The sequence below is a fragment of the Henckelia pumila genome, chromosome 3, assembly GCF_033568475.1.
Source record: "Henckelia pumila isolate YLH828 chromosome 3, ASM3356847v2, whole genome shotgun sequence".
Lineage (NCBI taxonomy): Eukaryota > Viridiplantae > Streptophyta > Magnoliopsida > Lamiales > Gesneriaceae > Henckelia > Henckelia pumila.
This window is the reverse complement of record NC_133122.1, coordinates 78,610,211-78,617,727: the sequence shown is the minus strand read 5'-3', so window position 1 is coordinate 78,617,727 and position 7,517 is coordinate 78,610,211. Positions and strand designations below refer to the sequence as shown.

Sequence of the window (7,517 nt, the reverse complement as noted above, 5' to 3'; positions counted from 1 at the left end):
TAGGATCCGTACAATCGATCATTTACAAGGCAAGGAGAATTCACATTTACGGACCAAAGTCATGTTGTTCAGATGAACCATATATATACCTGTTTTTCATTGGACTCACTTTCGAGTCCGAAGCCGTGTTATCAAGTGGACTAGCAATCTAGTACATAGACTGTTGTCCAAGATCAACTCATTCAGTAATTCAATAACCTATCGTTAACCAGTCAGGAACCAATAATATGCAGATATCAAATATGCAGGCCAATATGATCAATAAATTGTGACATGCACAATATGATGCAATTTATGATTAAATTGGTACTTTATGAATTTTACTGTAAATTCCATGTCAAATGCCAAAACAGCCATAACTAAAGAAATCGTTAGTTAACCTGATGTGAAATCATTTATAGTTTTGGTGTTAAAAAAATAACTAAAGGAAAAACTGAACTAAACTATTCAAGACAATTGAATTGAACTTGGTCCTTGATCTAAATTATGTTTACCTCAACTAGACAAGTAATGAATTTAACTGAATGAAGTTCCTAGACTGAACAAGGTTCCCCAACTGAACAGTTTACCTCAACTGAATCAGTCAAGATAAAATAAAGAGGAACCAAGAATGAATATTTTGAATACATATTTAATTTATCAGTCGAGAAGCCAACTTTTTATTCCCAAGAACTTTCAGTTAATCTCATAATACTTTTGGATAAGTTCTTTTGTACACTTGCATCCATATATTTGGTTAATGCGCACTACATCGTACGAATGTCAGAGAATGATGACGTTGAAGAAGACAAAGCTACGTATACCTTTTTAAGAATGTATCTTTTTTTAACTCAATGATTGTTGTAGGATTTTGTCTATAAATAGAATACCAAGATCAGTTGAGAAAAGTTTCTCCAACTCTCAAGAATTTTTCAAGCAATCTATAGAGCTTTCATGTCAACTGAAGTTATCAAAAGCTCTCAAATCAAACTGATCAAGGCACACGCTACAAGACCTATATCTGATCATTTAAGGATCAAATTGTGCTAGGTTATTGTGTTAAACAACCATTATAATATAATAAATTAATTATTGTATTTGAATAAGCTGAAGTACTAGGAGTTTTACTTTTGACAGTATTTAAGTCCAAAATTGAATTGGGATTTTGCAAGTGTTGTAAGATTCAAAGCCTTTTAGAGAATATCATTCATGTGTGAAAGAAGGGGTGACAGAGGAGTGTTAAAGTTTACGAACATCCAGACACAATTTGTGTCTATTTATTTTTGGTTTACTATTCTTTTGAGTCATTTAATTTGATATTATTCTAATCTATCATTTAGGCTGTAAGGCCCGAAAATATTAAGTATTGTAAGGCCCGAAAATATTAAGTCATTAATTATGAAATTAAAGATTTAATTTTCGAGTCGGAAAGATTTAATTTGAGAATATACGGATATTAAGATTTAAATTTTGGAATTTTTGAATTAAAAGATAAAAATATGTGACTTGAATATTTATGAGATTTAAGATTTAAATTCTGAGTTTAGATATAAAAAGGATTTAATTAGAAGGTGAAAATGGAGCAGGGACCAATTTGCAAATATGGAACAATTCAAGGACCAAAGTGCAATTCCCTAAGGCAAGTGGGAAAACACATGGCATGTATATATATATATATATACGTGTATATTGGGTTAAGGAATCAGAATTTCAGTAGCCAAGAACGAGAAGAGAGAAAGAGAAGGCTTCCAAGCTATTTTTCTTCATTTTAAGTTCCGATTAAAATCCATTCGCCCGATAGAATTTCAAATCGATCGTATATTTGCGATCACGAATTCGAGTGCTACGTTTTGACGTAAGTTTTATTAAGTTATACCATGTTTTAATTTTGAGATGATGTTAGAATTAAGATTTGATTGTATAAACGTGTTCTAGAATATACGACGATAGAATATTCAAGACAGATCGAGAAAAGATCGTCGTTTGAACGTGTTTATGATTTTTGCAAGATTTTCTAAAATTTTTGAAAATATGGGTTGCTGATTTCGTGAGATTAAGGTTGGAGTGATGATAATATTGGTTGAATGAGATTGATAAGATGATTTTTATGCTTTCGGAATTGCCGGTTTCGAATCGTTACGCCGTTGGTTTGCATTTTAATAAGATTTCAGCTATGAATCGAACTTGGAAATGAAAATCAGATTTGAGAATGATATTAAGAATGTTGTATACTTCATTTCAGATTTGAGTTGAAGTTATCGAGCTCGAGTCGAAGAGTTCAAGTTGCTTGAAGTTTGAAACAAAGTTAGAAGCAATTAAAATCTTCGACTAGCAAGGTTGGAATGAACAGATTTGGATAAGTATTATGTTGATCAAGCTTTGCAGAACTTGAGAAAATCGGAACCGAGATAGAGGTATGAGCTGACGTTGATTTCGAAGGAAAAGAATACTCGAGATAGATTGAGATTATCGAGTTCCCGTTTAAATCACATACTTGCATGATTATGTGTTATTATGAATTGATTGATTCAATAATTTGATCAGCATGAGTATGCATTACTTGATTCATGAGTTGAATAGCATGCTTTATGTGGCTACTTGCTCGATTGTGTTCGATGTTATGATTTATGTTATTCTATGAATCAAATGATTTTGTTATCTTATGGTATGGGATGACTGAGATATAAACAATGGTGAGAGCAAGCTATTGTTATTTATAACATTGCACCATCTCATTGAGCATGTTGAGCTTCACTTGTTTTTCCATATTTTCCATCGTATCGTTGATGAGTTATAGCATCGATACGGGTACCAATGATGAGTTATAGCATTGGCATCGAGACGCCGAATATGGCATCAATGATGAGATTTAGCATTGATGTCAAGATGACGAGCTTTAACATCTAAAGTGGTGTCAGATTGTGATCCTTGATCTTTGATAACCCTTTTTATTGAACATGCATTGCATCTTTTCATTTGACATAAAAGATCATTTATGGTAGTAGATTTATGAATTTGAAATGTATATATATTTGATATCGTATGTTATGTCGCTTATACTGGGATTTATTCTCACCGGAGTTATTCGGTTATTTCTTTGTCTTTGTATGTTTGCATTGCAATAGGTTGGGCAGGAGCGAGACAGAAAAGACTTGGATAGTTCGAGATTGAAAGATATAGACGTGGAGACTCGGGTTAAGAAGTAGAGTTGCTGTCAATTACATGTTAGAATGTGTTAGTTTAGTTTGAGATTTGTAAACTTAGAATTGAGTTTATTTTATCGCACCTTTGAAATCATGTATGAAGTGTTTATACTTTGAAATGCATGTACTCCCTTGAATCAAGTATTTAGACCATTATAGAATTAATTTGGGATGATTGAATGTTGAAACTGTGTTTGAAATGGTATAGGACAACACAAGAGCAAGGTTCATATTTTTCAGGCAGCACAGGGCTCGCTCGAGCGCACCTTTGCGTGCTCGAGCGAGGTCGAGCATGGCTCAACCCGAGTGGTGCTCGCTCGAGCGCATGTAGGCGCGCTCGAGCGAGGCCCCTTGTAAAAAAAAACTTTTTTTTTAATGGCTTACTCTTTTACTTTCTTGATCAGATTGATTATTATAAGTCATGCTGTTTAATTATCAGATTGATATTAATTATGATTAAGAAATAAGATTAGCACCTGATGTCCCCACATAGGCTCTTTCCGCACTATTTTTGTTGCCCAACTGATATCGAAATTCAAGAAAATATCAGTTTAGTTGTTAACCCAACCGAACTAGGTGTTTAAAGAAGAAAAGTTTGTTGTGGTGTTTATTCAAACCCCCCTTCTAAACACCAACCGATTCTAACAAAACTTCACCTCAATAATTTACTATTCCGGATCATTCGATGAGTCCAAGCCAATGTAAATTTTTATAAACATAATGAGTGATTTTACACTGGTTAGGACTGGTAGTGGGTGTTGAAATATTTTAAACTCATTTTTTTAACAAACTAGTATCGGAAAACCTTGATTAAAATTTTAAAATTCATAAAAATTAAAATACAAGTTCAAAAATCACCGAACTTTCTAGGAAAGCATAAAAATAATGCAGAAAGGATCGAATATATCGAAACTCATGAAACACGACGGCACATGTAGTACACGCGCTATGTTGCCAGTGCGTGGCCGAGCTCCGGACACCACGCGCAGCCGAAAATTTTACATAAGTTTCGTCTCGTGCCAATATACAAATTTCATTTAGAAAATATTTTGAAATTTCTAACCGATTTGCCTCATATTTAAGATTTTTGAAGAGTGGAGCATTGGTAATTTTCCGCCGGAGAACACCAATTACAGCGGGTTCTGAGATGGTCGGCCAATGTAAACGTATTTTGTGACAACATTGGATTGAACAAACCTTTCTCTTCAAACTTGAGAATTTTCTGGAAAGCTTCGGCCTTCAATATGCTAAAACCTCCATTACTTAATTAACCTCTTCTGAGTGTGTTGTGTAATATTATTTACAATTTTTGAACGAGATTTGTAATTTTCATCAATTCTTACTTTCCCTCTTCTTCTCTCCTAATTAATTGCTACACCATCTAGCCAACTCCTCTGTCGTATTATATATGCTCCTATGCTACACCATCTGCACCATCAAGTTTGTGACAAATAAAGGTGTCAAAACGGGTTGGCGGGGCGGGCTGACCCACAACCCGTCACAACACATCATTAGATGGGGCGGGGCGGGGCGGGGCGGCCCACCTTTAAGACGGGTTGAAAAAACTCCAACCCAACTCACCTATTTTAAGTGGCGGGGCAGGCCAACCCGGTGGGCTTACGTGTAATTTGGCGGGCCAACCTGCAACCCACCCCAACCCACCATTAGGCGGGGCGGTGCGGGTCGGCCCACTTTTAAGGCTGGTTGAGAAATTGTCAACCCAACCCACCTATTTTGTATTGCGGGGCGGGCCAACCAGCGGGTTTAGCCCATTTTGACACCTCTAGTGCAAATATAAGGAATTAAATTTAAGTCAAAACTCTTTTATTTTAATGTGTGTTTTTTTGTACATTTAGTTATATTTTTAGACATATTTTATGAGTATTTATTTATGTATTTTATGAGTGTTATAAACTTTGTCGATAAACTAGTATTTATTTATGCATTGTAAATATGTTTATTAATTTTCTTCACTAAACTAAAATAAATTAAGTTAAATTTAAATGAAAAACTCCAAAAAATTTTGGGTGTTACAAAAAATTTTAAAATAAAATATTCACTTTTAAACACATAATTTTTCATAATAATTAATTAAATAATCGTGGGTGGATTTTATGGATTTTTTAACCTTACATTTTTAGTTCTGAATTTCAATAAGAATAAATAATATGTGATTTGTATAAACGAAAAAACACTCCTAATTTACCCTTCATTCACTTTTTTTCTATCATCGTTAAAGGGCAAACTTGGGGATTGGCAATGTACATAATTAGAATTAGAAGACGGGATTAAGTAATATTATGGTAGTGTTTGGGAGAGCTTCTTAAAAGCACTTCTCAGCTTTTTCGTCAACAAAAATTTAAAATTTTATAAAATTTTGTTAACGAAAAGCTGATAAGTGCTTTCTAGAAGTTCTCTCAAAAACTATCTATATACATTAGAGCATAAGTTCTTTAAATATTTAAAATCGTGTTGGTTACGGCTGCCATAAGGGGATGTAGCTCAGATGGTAGAGCGCTCGCTTAGCATGCGAGAGGTACGGGGATCGATACCCCGCATCTCCAATATCAGTTCTCACGCTCTTTGTATTTGTTAATACAATATTTATTTTTAAAACTCCAATATTTACTTTTATTTTGAAGATGGTGATTGGGCTGATTTCTTAGAAGCCCAATATTTATTTTTATTTTGAAGATTTAAAAAGAGGATTTTGGAGAAAAATCCTCTTTTCAAAAACAAAGTTGTGATTCAGTACCTAAGGCAGAAAAATTTGTTCTGCACTCCCTACTACATCCAATTTCTTTTTTATAACTCTCTATTTTCATGTTTTGACTCAATGTTCTTTTTTATTTTATTTTTTCACCAATAATCTCATTTTTTCTTTATTTATTAATTATTATTTTATTTATATTTCTCATCTCTCTTTCCTCCCTCTTACCTTCCTCTTAACGCTTCTCCCCTTTGATAATCACGACAGAAATCTCTACCCCTAATCCATCGGCCGACTTTGCCCACCACCGACCAAATTGGCCAACGACCAGAGAACTTGAGTCTACTTGATTGCCTTTTTTCGGTTCAAACTCGGGATCGTCTCGCCCTGTCTCTCCACCGCTCTTTGCTTCTCTTCGACCTTGATGCCACCGTAGGTCGCTGTCGCCGTATTACTTGCCATTAATATAGGCATACGCACCCTTCTTCACTTATATTATTATCTGTTCCCATTCAATTTTTTCAAATTTTTCTTCTGTTCGAAATTATTGTTCTCGCAGGGGCCTTCCGCGAGCTATTTTTCTTCTACCCGATTTGTGCTCTTTATTAAATTTTACGTTGTTATGTGCTTGTGTGCTTATTAATCTGTGAAGTAGAATTTTGGATTGAAATTTGTTCTAGAAAATGGTATCTAGGGTTACGATATTGGTATTTGAGGTATCTAGTGGCTTGTTCGGTTTTGATTAAATTTTTTGTCCCAATTGCCGCTGCATTGTAATTGATTTTTGCATGTTTTTTTTCAATTTTTCATTTCTATTTTGCTACTTTTTTTCTCCTTTGCACTTTGTTAAGTGTGTCATAGTTGATTTAATATTGTTTTGTGTCTCTTTATTTTTGTTGATCTTAATTTCTTCTTGATTTCATTGTCGAACGAACTCTCTCGATGATTGGGGCTTGCTTTGTTTCTTAATTGGTATTGATTGTTCAATTGTTTGTTCGGATTAAATTTCTTGAATTTTGATTATTTGTTCGCTATTTTTTTAGTTTTTCAAATCTCATTTGAGGAAAATAATAATAAAAAAGTAGTTTCTAAATGGGGAAGAATGAAATTGAAAGTACTGTAGTTTTCAAGATTAATACTTTTTTATCTGCATCAAAATTGTATGCTTGATTCTCTTGAATTTTTTGTGTAAGTCTGGACTTCCATGATATTTGTGTATGAAATTATTTTTTTAAAAAATGTTTACATTTGCAAGGTAAATGATTTTATTTTTAATAATAGTGTCAAGTTAACCTTGGTTTTAGTTCGTAGAAAGATAAGGAGATTTGGTGACCTTCAAATCGCTAAAATATCATAGATATTATGGTTGTATGATGCGCATGTTTTGGAATGAGAAATGTGTGTTTTTCAGGTTTTGTGGCATGGATTTCTAATAAGTTTCAAAACAGTGCATTTGATATTAAAACGATGCTTATTCAGATTTTGTTATCGATATAATTTCTGTTATGATGTGCACGTTCAAAATGACTCGAAGATCCAAGTGGGTTATTAAAAACAGTTAATTTCTTTGATAATTACCTAGCTTTATGAATTTATCACCACCGGATATGCTCATTTTGTATCTG

At 33.6% G+C, this 7,517-nt stretch overlaps 1 non-coding gene across 1 annotated transcript; it reads left to right on the top strand.

Moving 5' to 3' along the window:
- The first annotated feature begins 5,673 nt into the window (after positions 1 to 5,673).
- On the top strand, positions 5,674 to 5,746 carry TRNAA-AGC (transfer RNA alanine (anticodon AGC)). Its single transcript has one exon. It is a non-coding gene; the product is annotated as a tRNA-Ala (tRNA).
- The last annotated feature ends 1,771 nt before the right edge of the window (positions 5,747 to 7,517 follow it).